Raw genomic sequence first — 20,403 nt, 5'->3', positions numbered from 1 at the left:
CAAGGAAGGGCCCAATAAGCACTTGAACTACTATCCTTAGGATTTGAGGTGGTTCAACTTTTGAGGTCTTAGCTTTTGGAGGTCGGTCTAGGCTTTTGTGTAAAGTATTTTGGGCTGAGATATGCTAAACTATACACTACCATCCCGCTCTAATCCCACCCCTTCCTACTTGGACAAAAAAAAATGCTAAAAAAATTGGCTCTCTCTTTCTCTCTCTCTCTCTCTCTCTCTCTTTGCTATCTCTTTGCTACCTCTCACAAAAAAACTCAAAAACCAATATAAAACAATTCAAAGCAAAAATCGGTCCTCTCTCTCACTTTTCGCAAGAAAAAGGTCTTCATTTTCGCCGGGAAATCTCTTTTTGAACTCTCTCTCACTTTTTGCCGGAAAAATGTCTCCATTTTTGCCGAAAAATCTCTCCCTCGCATGAAACGCTCATCTCTTGCCAGAAAAGCTCTCCATTTTTGCCAGAAATGCTCTCCATTTTCACCGAAAAATAACGCCCTCGTCGAAAACGCTACTCTCTCGCCGGAAAAGTGCTCGTTCTCTTTCTTTAGATGAATATTTATATTGATTTCTTTTCCAAATATAGTCTTAAAAATTGCCAACATGTTGAAATTTTTTTATCAAACGTCTCTATGTGTGTGTGTACGCATGTTTCTGTGTTTGCTGGAGACCATGCCCATGTCAATGGATATCAGAATTTTTTTTTACTTGCTACTATTTGAAGGACTTTTTGAATTTTTCATTGTTTACATAGTAATATCAAACTTGAGTTTTCTTGTGACAACCCAGTTGGGTTGACTACAAAGAAGGTCTTTTAGTTATATCATGGTCCATGTTTGCTTAAATAGGAGGTCAGTAGTTCAGTAGTTATAGTGAGTTAACAATTTCTCATCTACCATTTTTGTTCGCCCTGCTATCCCTTTTTTCGAAATGCAGTTCCCCACCCCTTTCTTTGCACTCTAGATGTTCACAATTTTGGGGTTGTCTTGTTTTCAGTTTGCTTAGGAGCTTCTTTTATAAACATTAAATGTTCATGGATTATGTTTAATTTTGGCACATTAAAGTATTAAACTTCACAAAGCCTCGATTTTCTACTTTTTAGTAGCTCTATATGGATGATCATACAATATATGATCCACATAATGAGCATAGAGTTGATGAATAATTTGGTGGGTTAGTTTTTTGCTAAGGTCTTGTAATTAGGACCAAATTCTGGTTTGAAGCCCACTTGTCTCCTAGTCAAGTGCTATTGCTTTCTATTTAATGTGGGGGAGGGGGGGAGGGGGAATGATAGGCACCTATTTGTCTAGTTTTTCGATGTTATATATATCATTTTTTCTCTTAAAAAATTTCATTGTGTTTCCCAATATTATCTTATTATTATTGCATTGGTAATTCTAGGCCACATTTTGTTCTCCTAAATGGAATTTTCAAGCTCAAGCTTAGAGAATGAGGGCGAAGTTGAATATCTGTGTACACATATTCCAAATGACGACGATTCAACCAACGAAGATGGACTTAAATTTGGTTAGGCTTTTAACTTTTGTATTATTTATCTGAACTCTGTATTATTTATTTAATTTTTTTTTTTTATATATGTGATTTAGAGTTGGATGATAAGGAGGTAATGATGTTTGATTCGTTAGAAGAAGTTGATGACTATTATAGGAAGTATGGTTAGCAAGTTGGTTTTGGTGTGGTAAAAAGAACTAGGAAAAAGGAGAAAGATGGGAAGTCACAAGTACATAACCCTTGCATGTATTTGCCAAGGCAAGCTAAATAAAGGCAAAAGTGATGGTACAAAGGCAGTTCTAAAAATAATTAGAATGCAGTGTAAAGCCAGGGTTTGTGCGACATTATGTGCTAATGGAAAATGGTTTTTGAGTAATGTTGTGGTGGAGCTTAATCATTGTTTAAGACAATAAAAAACTAGGTTTTTTAGATGCTATAAGAATATGTTGGGTTGTCTTTGGCCTCTATCCACCCCAAAAGTTAAATCATGAGGTGTGACTTTCCCTCACACTTATAAACTGACCACCCAGCCCCTTCCACAACCGATGTGGGATAAACGCAACAATCTCCCCCTCACACATCGGGCATTGGGTCGGAGCAGCAACAGCCCGTTTCTCTTGCAGATTGTTGGGCCTGAGACTAGGCTTGACAATTTTTGACACGACCCGCAAACCTAACACGAATACGATATGGAAAAACCGGGTTTGGGTTTAGCATTTTCGGGGTTTGGGTAACCCGATTATGACCCGTTTATAATCGTGTTTTGCGGGTCAACCCGAACACGATTATGACACAGTTCTTTTTTTTTTAAAAAAGAAAAAAAAAGAAAAAAAAAAAAGTGAAGTGAAATAGTGAATTAGTGAACGGAGAAGGAGAACCCTAGCTAGTAGCCGCACGCCCTTTTCAGTTTTCAATTTTTCATCACTTTCACTTTTTCAAACTTTCAAACTCTCTCATTTCTGCCTTCACTCTTCACTCTTCAGTGCCCTTCACTCATTCACCACTGCACCGTTCACGCAGCCGGCAGCCATGACGTCTCACCGGCTTCAGCCTTCACGCGGCTCCCTTTCCGTCTGAGACTCTGAGTCTCTGACCGACCGACACATTACAGGTGTGTTCCTCTGTCAGTATTGTACATCCCACAGTTTTATTCTGTGTTGATTTTTTGGTGTACTTCACTACGCGTACGAGGAGAACAATGTTTATCTTCTGAGGAAGAAGAAGAAGAAGGAGGAGGGATCGTAGCCTTCGGGGCACGTTTGTTAAATTTTGTAGAATCTTAGGGTTTGAATGGAATTTGCTGTTTCATTTTTTTTATTATTATTATCTTCTAGAAATGATTTGCTAAGTAAATTATTTGCTAGATGGTGAAGGATAATTGTATGAATCAGCTTAGGATTCCATGTTCTTGGAGTAAAGAAATAGGAAGAAAGTAGAATTGAAATGATCATGGATTGTCCTGTATTCATTTTCTGGTTATCATCTTCTTCAGGTCCTAGCAGCTCTATTACTCTAGTAGGATTTTGTTCCCTACTTTGTAAATTTTGTTATTTTCTAACTTTTCGATGGATCATCTGATTTTCCATAAGAAGTGATCAGAAAAATTGTGTTTCATACTAGGTGGATCATCAATTATTCAACTTTTATAAAATTGAGCTGCCTTGGCAAACTATGGCATCACCAAGTTTTATTAACTTGCTTTAGTGTAAATATCTAGTACCTAGTTTATATTGTTCTTATTTGCATTTTTGGTTGGTAACTACAAGAACACGCTATGCATTTGGTAACTCAAATGATTGTAGAGAAACAAAAATAGGACATGGATCCAACTTTTACAGACTTTTCAATTTACTGTTGATGAGTGTGGACCGAGTAGTTAAGTTGTAAAAGAGTTTTCATCAAGTTTACATCTTACTTATAGCCCAACATTATGGTTGCTTATATGATGTAGTTAGACTCTTATTAATTCTCGTACATCTTCTATTGTCTAGATCACTCGGATTCCAACAAAGCTTACCATATATTTTGAGCTGCTCATCTATTGTATGACTTGTGTCCAATCATGAATCATGATCAAGAGAATGTAAGATTGTTAGCCTTTTAAGTTCCAAGTTGTCTTTGTGAGCTAAATTTTATGTACTATCTAATTTGGATTGACGAACTAATTTACTAATAATGATGTGTGTAGATGAGTAACGAAGTACTTGATAATTATATTGTTAGAGACTTTGACAATGATGTGGTTGAATTGACTACAAAAGAAGAAAATGAATCTGTTTGTGAGGAGAAAGATAAAAAGGGTCACAAGCGTATGAGGACTTCAGCCGTTTGGGAATATTTTGAAGCCATTCGTGGTAAAGAGGGTGAGAAATTAAAGGCAAAATGCAAGTTGTGTGGTACTATATACTTGGCTCCAAGTACATATGGAACTAGATATTTGAAGTGTTACATAGACACTTGTCCAAGGAGAAACACTTGTGATATTGGGCAAATGCTCTTATCTAGAAGTCAGGGATCTATATCTGTAAGTAACTCTAAATTTTGTCCCAAAAAATTTAGAGAATTGTTGGTTGCTTCAGTCATTAAGCATGACTTACCTTTTCAATATGTTGAGTATAAGGGCATAAGAGATATGATAAAATACTTGCATCTTGATGCATCGCTTATCTCTAGGAATACTCTTAAGACTGATTTGAAAATTTTGCATCTAAGGGAGAAACAAAATGTTAAATTTATGTTGAATGGTTGTTTTGGGAGGATTTGTTTAACATCTGATTTGTGGACTTCTTTGACTACTAATGGATATATATGTCTCACAACACATTTTATTGACAAGAATTGAGTCTTAACTGAAAGGGTGTTAAACTTTTCATTCATGACCCACCACATAATGGAATATCTTTGTGTGAAAAGACGTATACTATGCTAGAAGAGTGAGTGATTGAGACCAAGGTTTTCACTATAACATTAGATAATGCTTTTTCTAATGATGTTTGTGTTGATTTATTAAAAAATCAATTGAACTTAAAGAAAACCCTTATTTGTGAAGGTGAATTCTTTCACATTCGTTGTTGTGTTCACATTCTTAATTTGATAGTTCAAGATGGTTTAAAAGAGATTGATAGTACTCTCCAAAAGATTCGTGATAGTGTGAAGTATGTTAGAGGATCACAATTCAGAAATCAAAATTTTCTTCAGACTGTGAATCAAATGTCATTGGATAATAAAAAGGCGCTAAAACAAGATGTGCCAACTAGATTGAATTCTACATATCTTATGCTTGAGACTGCTATTCATTATCGGCGTACTTTTAGTTATTTAGAGATGACTGATTCAAACTATAAGTATTGTCGTACTGCACTTGAGTGGGAAAAAGCAACTCATATTTGTTCCTTTTTGGCTTCCTTTTACCATACTACATGTGAGTTTTCTGGTACCAAGTATCCCACAGCCAACCTCTACTTTCCTGTGATTTTTGACATTTATGTAACCTTGAAGGAAGAAGTTGAGAGTGAAGATGAGTATAAAAGATTAATGGCAACACAAATGCTCTCTAAATTTGAGAAATATTGGTAAGAATTTAGTGTAATGTTGGCTCTTGCAGCTGTATTGGATCCTCGTTACAAGTTTTAACTTGTAAATTTCTGTTATTCGATATTTTATTGAGTTAATAATTCTAGAGAGTATAGACATGTTCGTGATAAATTGGTCTTTCTTTTTATGGAGTATGGCGGTTCCTCAAATACATCTTCAAGCACCATGTGTCTTGATACAAGACATGTTGATCCCCGAGTACCCCAACCACAAGTCAAGCAGACTTAGGCAACGATTAAAGTAAAATTATATGTTTATTTTGTGATTTATGAGCTATTGTTAGTAACTTAGTATATATACTCCTAACTACTTAGTAAATTATGTTCATATTATCTTTTTTTAATTGTAGGCATTTTTTAGTTCTAGCGAGGATGATGTTCAAGCAAATAAGAATCAATTAGAATTTTTTTTGGATGAACCCGGGATAATGAATGATGCATAGGGAAATTTTGACATTCTTTCATACTGGAAAATAAATGAATTTCGTTATCCTACAGTAACTGCTATGGCTCGTGATATTTTGAGTATTCTTATTTCTACTGTTGCTTCAGAATTCACTTTTAGTGTTGGTGGACGTGTGATTGATGAATATAGGAGTTTGCTCAAACCTGATATTGTTGAGGCACTAGTATGCACTCGGGATTGGTTATATGAAGAGAAATGAAATATTTGTTATTTGTATATTTATCTTTTTCATTAACTTATATTATTTTATTATTACACTAATTCATCTTATCTTTTGATATAGAATTGATACAAATGAAGTTTGATGAGCCTGAAGAAGATATTTTGACTTTGATTTTCAATTCCAATGATATTCCAAGTTCATCAGGAGGAAATTCTATTAATATTCCTTGACATTGACTTATATGTGGATGAATTCTTTTTATATAAAACTTTTTACTAAACTCTTGGTTGTTGATTATGGGGTTTGTTTTGCCTTTACTAGTTGACTGAAATTGAATTATGTTTTGCCCTTACTAGTTGTAAAATTTTTAGTTATGTTTAGTTAACTTAAGATTAATTTGAGAGGAATAGCTTATCATTTTTCTTTTTGTATTCCTCTCAAATTTTCAATATATGTTTATATATTCAATTTTTATTTTAATTCAAATGTTTTTTGGATTGTGTGGATGCAGACTAGACAGTAGGCATTGGAGAATCGAGATGTGATTTGGTTTGTAATTTTAGGAAATGCCAAATTGCCAATTGATGAGATGAGAGGCAATAGAATTCCAACCAGGTGTACAAAGATAAGACTTTAATGTCTATGTTAAAACTTAACCTTGTTAAGCTAACATCAGCCTAACTGCCTAAAGCTAGATGAGTTTAGAAAAATCATTCTAAAAAGTTAAATGACAAAAAAACCAACATTTAAACAATGGTATTGGCGACACTTGCAGTCCTTGGCCATAGATCATCACACTCCTTTCCAATTGGCCCAGTAATAGCAAAGTCAGCAGACCCTACAACTAGAACGGATCATGCATGCACAAGGGGGAACTGCAATTAAAAAAAAAAATCCTCAAGTAAATGAATTCCATTAAAGATCTCCTGACTTAACATAATAATAAAAAAGATGAAACAAATAGTAACTTTTTACTAAAATTAAACCAGCAACATCTCCCATAGACCATGGGCTTGTTTGACAAACCATTCCCAACTCTCCCTCTTTTTCTTTTCACTTCTTTCAAAAAAATCAAATCATAAACATTATAACTTTTTTACACTTTTTATATCACATCAATCATATTTTATTACTATTCAAATAAAAAAACACACTACAAAATAAAACTATTTCACTTTTCTATAAAATATTCTCAAATTTTATATCACATCAATCACTTCTTACTATACAACACACAAATATTCTACAACACAATTACTTACTAAACAGGCCTCATATCGTTCCCAAATGCAACCGCTCAAAATGGCTTGTTAGAATTGATATGCCAATTTAAAATGATGCAGCTCAAAGTCTCAAACAACATTCAAAAAACTCGAGTCGTGTCGGGTTGACACGACCCATTAAGTAATTGTATTTATCGGGTCATGTTTGGGTCACAGGTTCCAGCCTGATGGTTCGTGTTGGACCCTTTTGTATAATCGGGTTGGTCAGGTTAACACAAACTTGGCCCGTGAACCCAAATTGCCAAGCCTACCTGAGACTTGTAGGTAAACCTGGCTCTGATACCAGTGTTGGGTGGTCTTGGACCTCTCTCAACCCCAAAAGCTAGCTCATGTAGCTCATGAAATGAGGCTTTTCCTCACACTTATTAAACTGGCCACCCAGTCCCTTCCACAACTGATGTGGGATAACCCCAACAATCTCCCCTTCACACATTGGGCATTAGGTTGGAGCAGAGACAACCTGTTTCTCCCGCAGACTGTTGGGCCTGAGACTTGTTGGTAAACCTGGGCTTTGATATCAGTGTTGGGTGGTTTTAGGCCTCTCTCAACCCCAAAAGCTAGGTCATAAGGTGAGGCTTTCTATCGCACTTATTAAATTGACCACCCAGCCCATTCCACAATCGATGTGGGATAAATCCCAAAAATCTCCCCCCCTCACACATCAGGCTTGGATCGGCTAACATCTATCCCTTCCACGGATTGGGTTGAGACTTGTTGTAACCTAAGCTCTGATACCAGTGTTGGGTGGTATTGGGCTTCTCTCAACCCCAAAAGCTAGCTCATGAGGTGAGACTTTTCTTCACACTTATTAAACTGACCGCCTAGACCCTTCCACAACTGATGTGGGATAACCCCAACAGAATATAGATGCTACGGTGAAAAGAAAGCTTGAGCCAAATGATAGAGCTAGAATATGTACGAATAAGAATTTTAATTCTTTTGTTACTGAAAAATGGGTTATGAGTATCTTACTTTTGGAGAGAAAGATTTTCAGAATTATATCAAAAAGGCAAGAGACCTTCGGCTTGGCAAAGGAGGTACTCAAGCACTTCATGATTATTTCAGTAGAATACAAAAGCAGAATGATGTGTTCTATTGTTAATGGATGTGGATGATGATTGTAGGTAGGGCTGGCAATTTTGACATGACCCGACAACCCGACACGAAATTAGCGGGTTTGGGTCTACCTTAAACGGGTTTGGGTCATAACTGGGTCTACCCGTTTATCTTGTTACTGAAAAATGGGTTATGAGTATCTTACTTTTGGAGAGAAAAATTTTCGGAATTATATCAAAAAGGCAAGAGACCTTCGGCTTGGCAAAGGAGGTACTCAAACACTTCATGATTATTTCAGTAGAATGCAAAAGCAGAATGATGTGTTCTATTGTTAATGGATGTGGATGATGATTGTAGGTAGGGTTGGCAATTTTGACACAACCTGACAACCCGACACGAAATTAGCGGGTTTGGGTCTACCTTAAACAGTTTTGGGTCATAAACGGGTCTACCCGTTTATCTTGGTTTGGTGGGTCGGGTCGCAGGTCACCCGCGGGTGACCCGCCAGACACGATTAACTTCTTCTCTTTTTTTCTTTTTCTTTTTTGGGTTAAAAAAAAAAAAGGAGAATGGCCTAATGGGAAATTGTCAAATTGGGGGGAATGATCTGAAAAGTGAAAAGTTGAAAACAAAAGATTCAAAACTCAAAAGAATCAAAACAGTAAAAACACAAACAAATATATATATATATATATATATATTCATAATCACTTACTAATTTTATGTTTATTTTATCTCTTTTTATGTAGAATTTTCTAGCATTTGATGGAGTTGATCCTGATGCACAAAAGACTAAATTAAAACTTTATTTGGATGAACCCAAGTATTTGGAGAAGAACACGACATTTGACATCCTTTTATTTTGGAAAGGAAATGAATTTCGTTATCCTGAAGTAGCTGCCATGGCTTGTGATGTTTTGAGTATTCTTATTTCTACTATTGCTTCAGAATCCTCTTTTAGTATTGGTGGACGTGTGATTGATCAGTATAGGAGTTCACTCAAGCATGATATTGTTGAGGCATTGGTTTGCACTAGAAATTGGTTATATGGAGAGCAAGGTAATATAAGTTATTTGCATATTTAATTTCTTCATTTACTTGTATTTTTTCATCTTATTTTAATGAAATTAATTTCTTTTATCTTTTGATATAGAACAAACTTCAATGAAGGTGGATAACGAAGAAGATGATGTTTTGACATTGGATAGTAGCGGTTCCTGTGAGATCCCCTATTCTTTCTTTTGTTCTTATGTTATTGTATATATTTTAGCATGTGAGGCAGAATGGTACAATCTGTTAGATCGATATTGAATTGTAGAAAGTAAATGATGTTAGTTGACATCTTAAACTTTTTCACCTCCCAATATAATTATTCTGTTTTTTTCCTTTAGGTATTGGAGTTGAATGACAAAGATGGGCATGTCAAACTAACCTGCTTTGGACCCAATCTGATGGACAATGAGCATATGTAGGTCATTCAAGAAATCAAGACTCAAGAGTGGACAATTATGATGCAGTTTTTTGTATTTGTAAATTTGTAATGATGATGTAGTGTTTTTTTTTTTGTTATTTGATTAGACAATTAAACATATTAAGTGATTTGGTGCTAGCCTACTAGGAGACTAGGAGTAGGAGTTTAGAGATGAATTGCTAAAATTATTATTATTTCATTTAAATACCAACAAAAAACCCCCCCAAAAAATAATAATAACAATATATATATATTAAAATAAAAAAAAAAACTTTTAAGCTAAACGGGTCGTGTCGGGTCGTGTTGATCCGATTCGACCCATTATGTTAACGGGTCTCACGGGTCGTGTTGGGTGACCTGTGAAATTATCGTGTCGTGTCGTGTCTGGAGCCCCGACCCGTTAACATAAACGGGTCGTGTCTGGGTCTAGTCTTAACGGGTCGTGTCGGGTGACCCGTTTTGCCAGCCCTAATTGTAGGTTGCAAAATGTGTTTTGAGCTGATGCACGAAATAAGGCAGCGTATGAATTCTTTGGGATGTTATTACGTTTGACATGGCCTGCTTGACCAATAGATAAGACATGCCATTTTCTCTTTTTGTAAGTGTGAATTACCATGGTCAGTCAATACTTTTGGGGGCATGACTAATATCAAATGAGAATACTGAAATTAGGGGTGTAAACGAGCCGATCCTGAGCGGGTATTGGCTGTTCGGGATCGACTCGTTTATGTAACAGTGAAGCTCGAGCTCGAGCTCGACACGAGCCTAACTTTGGTGTGCGAGATCGGCTCGCTAAGAAAGAATTGCTGATCGAGCTCGAGCTCGAGCTCGATCATTTTGGTCGATCCCGAGCTCGAGTACTCGGCTCGAGCTCGACTGGAGTGAAAAAAATCCTAACACAAACAAGTAGATCGAGAACTCTAAAATCAAAACCAATCAACCAACAAATCTGACTTAAAAAAAATAAAAATCAACCAACAAATCTCATACACAAAATCCAAAAAATCAAAGGACAGGAAAGTAGAAAACAAACCAGATGGAACGGGGTTGAAGCCAGAAGCGTCATTCTCAATCTTGAAAGCTTGGAAAGAAATGATTTTGAAGCAAGTCCATTTTAAGAGTTGTGGACTGTTGTTGCTGAGATTCATAAGTCATACCGAGATTTGGTTAGTTTTTCAGGTGATTTCGTCAAACCATTAAAATTTGAAAGCAAAAAAATCAAGCAAAGGAGGTTGAAGAAGATGCACCTTGAACTTGAAGGAAAGACGAGACAGTGTCAACCACGATGGGGGGGTCGAGAGGGGTCAAGCACCCCCCCCCCCCCCCTCACCTTCCAAAAGTTTCCTTATCCCTTGTAAAAAATTCCAGTTTTTGTGCTATCCTTAGCCACTATCACAGGTATTTTCTTGAAGCTTGCTGGTGGAGCTTTGGGAATGAAACAGAAGGATGGAAGCTTGGAACTGAAGTGGTGAAGTCGTGGAAGCCTGGAGAAGAGGGAGATAAGGCTTAGAGGATAGGGGTACGTGGCAGCAAACATGTGGAGCCTTGGAGATAATGTGAGCCAGCTGGGTTCAACTCCTTTAGTGCTAAACGACTGCGTTTGGGAGCAATGTTTTAGTGCGTTTTTGTGAAATTGTCAGGTCTGAAGCAACAACTTGCAAAGTTGCAACTTTTAAACTGTCAAATATATCATGGCCATCAAATAATTGCGACTCTTCTTTTAGTAGTCTTTTTTTGCCATCAAATTTGTCTTCTTCTAGCCATTTAATAATTATTCTATAAATTTTTTAGTTATTTTTTTGAGAGCCCGAGAGTTTGTATTCAAAAAAGAGCAATTTTTTTGTTTTTTTTACAATTTTTCTTTCTTGAAATTTTTTAGATATTTAATCAAACTTTTTCATTAATTAAGCTTTTATATTTAGATTACTCTTTTAAATTTCTTGTTTAAGAATATATATAGTTTTTATTCTTTTTTTTTAAGTTTTTATTATAAATTTTTATTGTATGAAATATATAATTGTAGTTACCTGAGATTATGAAAAACAACAATAATTCTATTTAATTTTTTAAATTACTAATTTATTATATTTTTTAAGTATTTTTAATCTATTTTTTAATCTTGACCCTCTTAAACCAAAATTCTGACTCCGTCACCGATGTGAAGAGTTAGTAGAGAGAAGATGCGATATTTGTTGAGGATAAATTTGGAATAAAAGTGGCTGATATTTTTTGGAGGGAAATGTTTACATTAGGCGAATAGGCGTCATTATTGCAAGTGATAGGCGCACTGCTCAAAACATTTCCTGACACACGGACAATTGTGTCAAAGCCAAAACACCTCGTTTGACTTAACAAAGGACAAAGCTTTTTACCATTTAGGAAAAAAAAAAATGGGAGAAATGCATTTTCCTTTAAATCAAGAGTTCGGATGTGAATTGTTTTCTTGTTTTTATATATATTGGTTGAAAGATGGGTCTTAAGTTAGACAAGTCAAAAATGAGATATGATGTTATAGTGTATACGGTAATATTAATATAAAGAGGAGTATTATATATATATATAAAGGGGAGTGTTTGAAGGAGTGGTATGTGCATGGTCTCTAACTGAGTGGTTTTTTCGATCATTTACTTAATATAAAACTCCCTTTACACAAGACAATGAGAAATGTAGTACTAGACACCTCTTTTTTTTTTCTTTTTCTTTTTTCTTTTTCTTTTTCTTTTTTTTTTTTTTAAAAAAAAAAGTCTTAACTGACTAAAACTTAGGATAAGCATAAGAAATTATGGGTAGGTGGGACTTGTCTAAATGACTAAGAGCATTTTCAAAGTTTTATGTAAATTTTTATATAAAATAGCTAACTAAATCTCAATTTAAAATAGCTAATTAAATTTCACTTTATCTAGTTTAACTAATAACTTTTAAAGGCACCATAGATCCGATTATCTATTTTTAACTTTATTTATTTTTTTATTCTTTTTTTATTTATTTTTTTATAATGATTATACTTTTTTTTTAAAGTCGTTTGATAATACTAATTAGATCATATCTAACGACTAATGGTTATATAGCACAATGTTAAATCATATGATCTAAATTATAAAGATAATTCATAACTTGTGAATTGTGATTATAATTAATATGTAAGTAATTCTAATCCTAATAACTTAATTTGGGATTGTATGAATTACATTATTATTATATATGAATAATATGATTAAGTTTCATAAGTGTCATTATATCATATGAATAATGTGAATTCATACTTACTGTAACTTACGTATGTAATCTATATACATAGTCATCGCATCTCAATATTGCTAATAATTATTAAATACTTAAAATCATAAATTATACTTATTAAGTGTATGAGTGTATCGAACTAAGTATCTAAATACTAAATCATTATATTAGTATGAATTTGTATACTATAGTCTATATCATATATGACACTATATATGTAGCTATAATTATATATGTTACTAATATGTATATATATTTATGATTATGAATTATGAATCATATCATATCATATCACTTGATTTATGAGATTATCAATGAATCTATAACAAGTAATTAAGTATGATCATTATAAATTTACAAGTCATAAATCATAATTATCAAATTTATCATAATTCATAACTACCTACTAATAATACTAATATTATATGATCATATGATCTAAGTATTATCATATGATAGTATATTTAACATGTTAACATGATCTAACAATCCGTATGTAATGATTATTAAATATTTAACGACAATACTCATAACATATAGTAAAATGATTGCATATTTTATATTTACATGTCATATGGTAGTATGGTACAATGTTATATTATTATATAGTCTTATAAATTATAATTCTATTATATTACATGAATAATTTGATTAAATATCTGGATTGTCATTATATTATATGACTAACAATTAATTATTGACATTATTCACTTTTACTATTTTATATACATATGACCAATTAATATATATTGACTAATAACTATTGTTATTTGTTACTTAATTTATGCTTACATAATACACACAATATTATATATATATATATATATATATATATATATATATATATATATATATATATATATATATATATATATATATATATATATATATATATATATATATATATATACGAGTCGAGCCTTAATAAACGAGTCGATCCTTATACGAGTGAGTTCACGAGCTTTAGTCGAGTCGAGCCGAGTTTATACGAGTTTGTATCGTTTAATTATCGAGTTTGATTTTCGTGTTCACGAGTAGCTCATTTAATAATCGATTTAAGCACGAGTCGAGTTTATTCGAGCCGATCTCGAGTAAGCTCACGAGTAGCTCAGCTCGTTTACACCCCTAACTGAAATATTTGTTTGGTTGTTTAGTACTTGGTTAGAGTGCATGAACGGCAAAGCTCCAAGTGCAATTATAACAGATCAAGATAGGGCAATGAAAATGCAATTGCTATAGTTTTCGCAGAGAGAACTCGACATATATATTGTTTGTGGCACATTATGAGAAAATTGCCAGAAAATTTTGCAGCACATGCTTAATTCAATGGCATTAAGAGTGCCCTTAGTGTTTGTTTGTATGATTCTCAAAGTTGTGATGAATTCGAGGAAAATTGGAAAAGTTTACTTGAGACTTGTAAACTTCAGGACAATGCATGGCTAAATAGGTTATATAATGAATGAACTTTTTGGGTGCCATCATATATGAAAGATACATTTTGAGCTGGAATGAATACTACGCAGGGAAGTGAAAGTATGAATGTGTTTTTTGATGATTATGTGCACTCATAGACCATATTGAAGGAATTTGTTGATCAATTAGATAATGCTTTGAGGGAAATGGTTGAGAAAGAGAAAAAATCTAATTTCGATTCTTTTAATAGCATGATTCCATGTTTAACCTCCTATCCTTTAAAGGAAAAATTTCAAGATGTGTAGACCAATGCAAAGTTAAAAGAAGTTTAGGGGGAGTTTATAAAAGTTATGTTTTGTAATAACTATTGTCTTAAAGATGAAGGTACAATTTCTACCTATCAAGTGATTGAAATTGGTGTCATTAATAGAAACATGAAAGACGTGTCATATTGTGTTTACTACAATAAAAAAAAGGTAGAAGTGAAGTGCACTTGTGCATTGTTTGAAACAAGAGGTATCTTGTGCAAGCATGCCATTTCTTTGTTAGTCAAAAAAAAGTTTCAACGTTGCCACCAAGATTATTTCTTACGAGATGGAGGAAGGATCTAAAGCGAACATACACATTGTTAAAGAGTAATTACCACAATTTTGGTGGTAACTCTAACGACGAAATATATGACAGCTTGTGCAAGAATTTAAATGAATTAGTGTCGCTCGGATCAAAAGGCAAGTACATTTACACTAAGGTAATGAAAGGAGTTGATGCTTTAAAAGATAAATGCCGTAAATTAATATATGAGCCATTTATCCGTTCACATCACATTTATTCGTTCACATCACATTTCAGTCGCATCTTCAAGCTGCAATGAGGTCGAAGTAATGAAGCTTTGGCATTGCAAAGTAATAATTTGCATAGTCTTGTTAAGATTAAATGTAAAGGGAGACCACTGATTGGAAGAATGATGTCAATAGTTGAACATGCGACGAAGAAGAAGTCACAAGTAACAAATGAACCATTAAGCGACAATATATAATGCCAAAACAAGTAAAACAGAAAAAACAGTTTCATTCATTTTTTTCTCCCATAATTTTAAAACACATACATGCCTTACCTAAGTTTATCTTGCATTTTATTTGAAACACGTGAACCTAACAATTTTTTAATTGTAGATCTCAAAAGCAAAGCAAGATCAAGCAAACAAAAGTCAAACTCCACTACCTTTGGTAATTGATGATCAACACGGTCATTTAGTTTGTACTCAGGTATTTTCATAAATATGTGGACAAATATGACGATTTACTTGATGCCATTTTAAAATTATTTTCAAACCTTGGGTTGTCTCATTTGTGTATTAGGTTGGGGTGCCCGTTAATCCAACAAGGGAGTTATCAAGATTGGTATATGAACACAATTTTGGACGGGCTTTCCACATAACTCTTTCAAGATGTGATTTGTCAATTGTATCTTGGCTATGTACATAGGTGAATTTATTTCATATAAACAATGTGGACAAACTCAACAATATGTTTATTTTTTATTTTTTTTTTAAATTTTTTCTGTAGATACTCTTTCTTTGACATTTGAAGTGTTCATTTAAGATATGCATGTGATTAATGCAACTAAAGCTTTCTTTTTGGGTTGATCTACGATGAATATTGTCTGTAGTTCCTCTCCCTTTGAGCTAAGGAGTATTACTCCACCTTCTGTGGCAATTAGTTTGTGATATCAGTAACAACTCATTCAAAAAACTTGTTTGAATGACAGTCGTGGCCAATGCGATAATTCCTACCGACCCAACGATTACTGTGCATGTGCAACACATCTTATTTCAAGTCTATAACATTCTCAACCATCAAAGTACTTTGCCCACATGAGCTGATATTGAGCTTTCAAATATTCATTTTTTTTTTTTTTTTTATCATTGTCATCAATTCCATGATCATGACCTCTAAATAGTTCTAAAGTTATTATATTTGTATTTTTATTATAGTCAGGTTATGTAATTTTGTGATTGTGAAATATTCTTACTATCATGGCCATGACTCTTCACAACGTTTCAACACTTCTTTTTTTATGCACCAAATACTTTGAATTGTTGTTCTTATTTTAATGATGTTTGTTTTTTGGGGAAAGTACACTTTACCCCCCTTGATGTATTCACTCATTGGCAATCTGACGCCCAATGTTCAAAACCAGTCCCACTACTTTGACCCAGATCCCGACCACTCCTTCCAAGCCATACGCGAACAAATTTTCGGTTCCGATAACACCGCCGCCGATCTGGCTCCCATGAACGGCTTTGCTCAACAGGCCTACTCTATGGATAACACCACCAACATGTCTCAGAGTGTCATGACTGGCTTCCAACCCGACAAGGTCGCCGTGTATAAAGCACTTGTTTCCGAATTTGCAGTGCTTGACAGGTAATTAAGTTCTTTTTGTCTTCTTTTGCCGGTGTCGCAGCGCCAATGCTCTTGGGTCTTCGTTCTTTTTGGATGCCTTTTGGATGCCTTGGCCTCACTTACAACTGTCAGCGACATACCTGAACTTGCCTTTAGAACCCCACTTTGACTCATATATTGACGACCATCAGGGAGAACTTGCCAACCTGTGCATAGCCATAGCCATTTGCAGCAAAGTTGAAGAAGAAAGGTAGAAGACAACGACAAAACGCACCGTTTAACTTAAAGTTTTGAAACACTAAAAAAGACATGTACACTTGTAGAAAACTAGGTGCATGCAGAAAACCAAGTTGGACAAAAACTAGTTGTAACAGCACAAGAAGGGAAGGGGAGTAAAAGAAACAGATCGATCATTATAAAAGATGGCTCAGAGGAAAAGAAAAAAGCTTCACTGTAAAGTAATGGATATTGAAAAAAGCTTCAATATACTATATATATATATATATATATATAGGATATTGAAAAAGAAAAAGAAAAAATAAGAGGCTGGAGTAAAGTAATGGATATATGGAGATATATTTGGAGGCAAATGGAAAAAATAGTCAAAGACATTGGATACATGGACCAGCTAGTCTTCTGGCTTCTGCATTTTATATAGCTACGTATTCATGTTATTGCATTGAAATTTCCTTGTGGCTTCTGCGTCGCTGCGTTATTGTACACGCATGAGTCAGGCTTTGTGTGGCGCTGCACAAACGGGGAGTCGGGAATTATCTTGCTTCGTCCATCCTAATTTTTAAGGAACGTACAGATGAAGTCGGCATGCCCAACGAAAGCAAACATTATAGAAACATGGGCATGGCCAAACTTGGCCTTAGGTCACTGGCCATGGTGGTTTTGGTCATCCATGACGTGCATGGCTTCGATTTTCTTGATGGGTGTGTTGGCATGGATCCAGTTGGCACAAAAGGAGGTTCTGGATGCCATTTGCCACATGCCAAGGACAAGGCTCCCAAGCTACACATGGTGAACCAAGGACCACACGTGATGAACCAACTTTTCTTTTCATTATAGTAATTCTGGCTGTACTATTTTTATCTCTGGTCTACTCCACCTTGCAGGAACATAAGTATATATGCCATGACATTGACATGTAATTATCTGCAATTTATCACTTGGCGAAGAAGCAGGAAAACAGTAATTATATCTGGAGAAAAGTAGTGACACTTGTTCTTCCACGCTATGCTTGGTCTCCTTGGCCTTCTTTTGAGTTGAAAATAAACAATATGGCTATCAAATACACTTTCAAAATAGCTAATGCTTCCTGTGATGACGATGGGCATCCGAAAAGAACTGGTAAAAGCTTTTGTAGTAGTAGCATTCACTAATTCCTTTAAAATTCACTTTCAATTCATCTTGAAACTCAAATCATCAGGAACCTTATGGAGTTGTGCTCATATCATTACTATTGTTATTGGACCTGGAGTTCTGTACTTCACAGTTAGGATTGATAGGAGGGCCAGTTTCCTTACTCTGTTTCGCAATTATCACCTATATTTCTGCACTCCTCCTTTTCGATTGTTACAGGTCTCCTAACTCCATAACCAGAACACGAAACTACTCTTATATGGATGCTGTTAGAGTGAACCTTGGTCGTATAACCCTGACCTCTTTTCTTCTCTTAGAAGTTCTACCCTGTAGAGAAGAAATAGAATTCTGTGTTTATAAACAGAACAAGAAACAGAGCATTGAGAACAGTACAAGAAAAGGTCCTCTGTTTGACGTTCAAAAAACAGAGCATGATACATCCATGTGATATTTACATGCATACTTGCATCTTCGAACCATAGGAAAAGGAGGAAAGCCACATGCTCTTTCACGTTGAACGGGTCGGGCTTGAGCTAAGATCGACGCGATTGAGAGTGGCTCTCGACAGTACCAGAAGAACTGGTTGAGGAAGGAGGAGGACGCATGCTGTCAGACGAGGCAGAACATCTTCACCAAGGGACTTCCACGTAAACCACGCACACCCAGCTACTATCCACGTTCCTAGTGGTGCTCATGCACACAGCCACACAAGTGTGTGCGATTCCGATTCACGTATTTCTTTCAGGGACACAGATCGTGATCTTCTCGGTGACTGGATATTTGGCGCCAACGATGACAACTTTGGACGGGGAAGAAACAGAGCAGCGGCCGACGATCCTTTGCTGCCAGTCGTTGGTGCTGGCGAAGAAAACCGGTGAGGAACGATGGACCCCACTCGAAGAAAACCAACGGCGTTTCTCTGTATTCCGGCAGCTCTGGGGCCGCTCCGTTGCCAGAAGCCGATGAGATTTTCTTGCTTGAGTTCGGTTCGTGTGAAAGACGCTCATGTTCGGTTTGGAAGAGCTCAGAAGGTTATGGGGAAACTGTGTGTTTTGAAATTTTGGAATTATGTGGCCAAACTCACCGTTTTGAACAGGGACAATTTTGGAAAGTTTAGTTTTGAAAGGTCACGTGCGTTGCACATGACCTCTTTTTCGTCTCTTTGGACGGAAGGTCCAACGTGGAACAAGTGCACAACATCAGGGGGGTCATCTACCAAAAATTGAATATTGGGTGTCAGATTGCCAATAGGTGGATACTTCAGGGGGGTAAAGTGTACTTTCCCCTTGTTTTTTTTTATTAATGCATATTTATTTTGTGTTTCTTTCTTTATTTTTGTTATTATTTTGGTTTTGTATTGAAGTTTATTTGTAGCTTATAACCTATAAAGGTTTTGATGTTCCGTAACAGATGGGTATAAAAATGAAAGAAAGAAAATGTTGACATTTTGTTACATAGGTTTTTACGTTTTGAATCATCACTTTTATTATGTACAAACTATTTTAAGGTACAAAAAATACAAAGTGATGGACATCCAAGTTAAAAGTATGAAATTAAAACATTAATTTTTAAAAAAAGTTTATAGTAACCATTTTTATATAAAAAGGAAAAAAAAAACATTTTTTTAGTTTTGTTACCAAACATAAGTAACATCTTAAAAAACACGTAAGACATGCAGTTATTAAACAGGTAAATAGCTTTTCAGTTGTTGTACTTTTGACAAAAGCTCACAAGCAAAAGCTCTTTAAAAAAAAACTTTGTTTTCCAACGCAATTAAAAGAAAAGAAAAGAGAGAGCTCCCCTTGTTTCATGTTAGAAATAAATAAAAGAGGCACATGTGCTTTTTTTTTTTTGTTTGGTTATTTCTCCCTGCTCTACTCCTACACACGCACACACACGCACGCACGTACACACACGCACGCACGCACAGAGTGTGTGTGTGTGTGAAGAAGGAGGAGTGGCTCCTTTAGCAAAGGTATAAATCTCTTATTTTATTCGATTTCGTTTTGGGTGTTTGAAGCTAATGGTTAGATTTTGATTTTGGTGAAATTTCAGGTATGGGTTATGCGATTTTTAGAGAAATGGCTCCTTTAGCAAAGGTATAAATCTCTCTCTCTCTCTCTCTCTCTCTCTCTCTCTCTCTCTCTCTCTCACACACACACACACACACACACACACACACACACACACACACACACACACACACACACACACACACACACAGTGTGTGTGTGTGTGAAGGAGGAGTGGCTCATTTAGCAAAGGTATAAATCTCTTATTTTATTCGATTTCGTTTTGGGTGTTTGAAGCTAATGGTTAGATTTCGATTTTGGTGAAATCTCAGGTATGGGTTGTGCGATTTTTAGAGAAATACCGAATGAGTGTTGAAACTTGAAATTTCTTTTGGATTTTGATGGGTTGCTCTTT

The 20,403-nt window shown here is 35.0% G+C and overlaps 1 long non-coding RNA gene across 1 annotated transcript; it reads left to right on the top strand.

The window, feature by feature from the left end:
- The first annotated feature begins 9,033 nt into the window (after window positions 1–9,033).
- On the top strand, window positions 9,034–9,674 carry LOC133856987 (uncharacterized). Its single transcript, XR_009898274.1, has 3 exons — window positions 9,034–9,138; window positions 9,233–9,298; window positions 9,471–9,674. It is a non-coding gene; the product is annotated as an uncharacterized LOC133856987 (long non-coding RNA).
- The last annotated feature ends 10,729 nt before the right edge of the window (window positions 9,675–20,403 follow it).

Source organism: Alnus glutinosa, chromosome 14, assembly GCF_958979055.1.
Source record: "Alnus glutinosa chromosome 14, dhAlnGlut1.1, whole genome shotgun sequence".
In the NCBI taxonomy this organism is placed as follows: Eukaryota; Viridiplantae; Streptophyta; class Magnoliopsida; order Fagales; family Betulaceae; genus Alnus; species Alnus glutinosa.
This window is presented reverse-complemented; position numbering and strand designations above follow the sequence as displayed.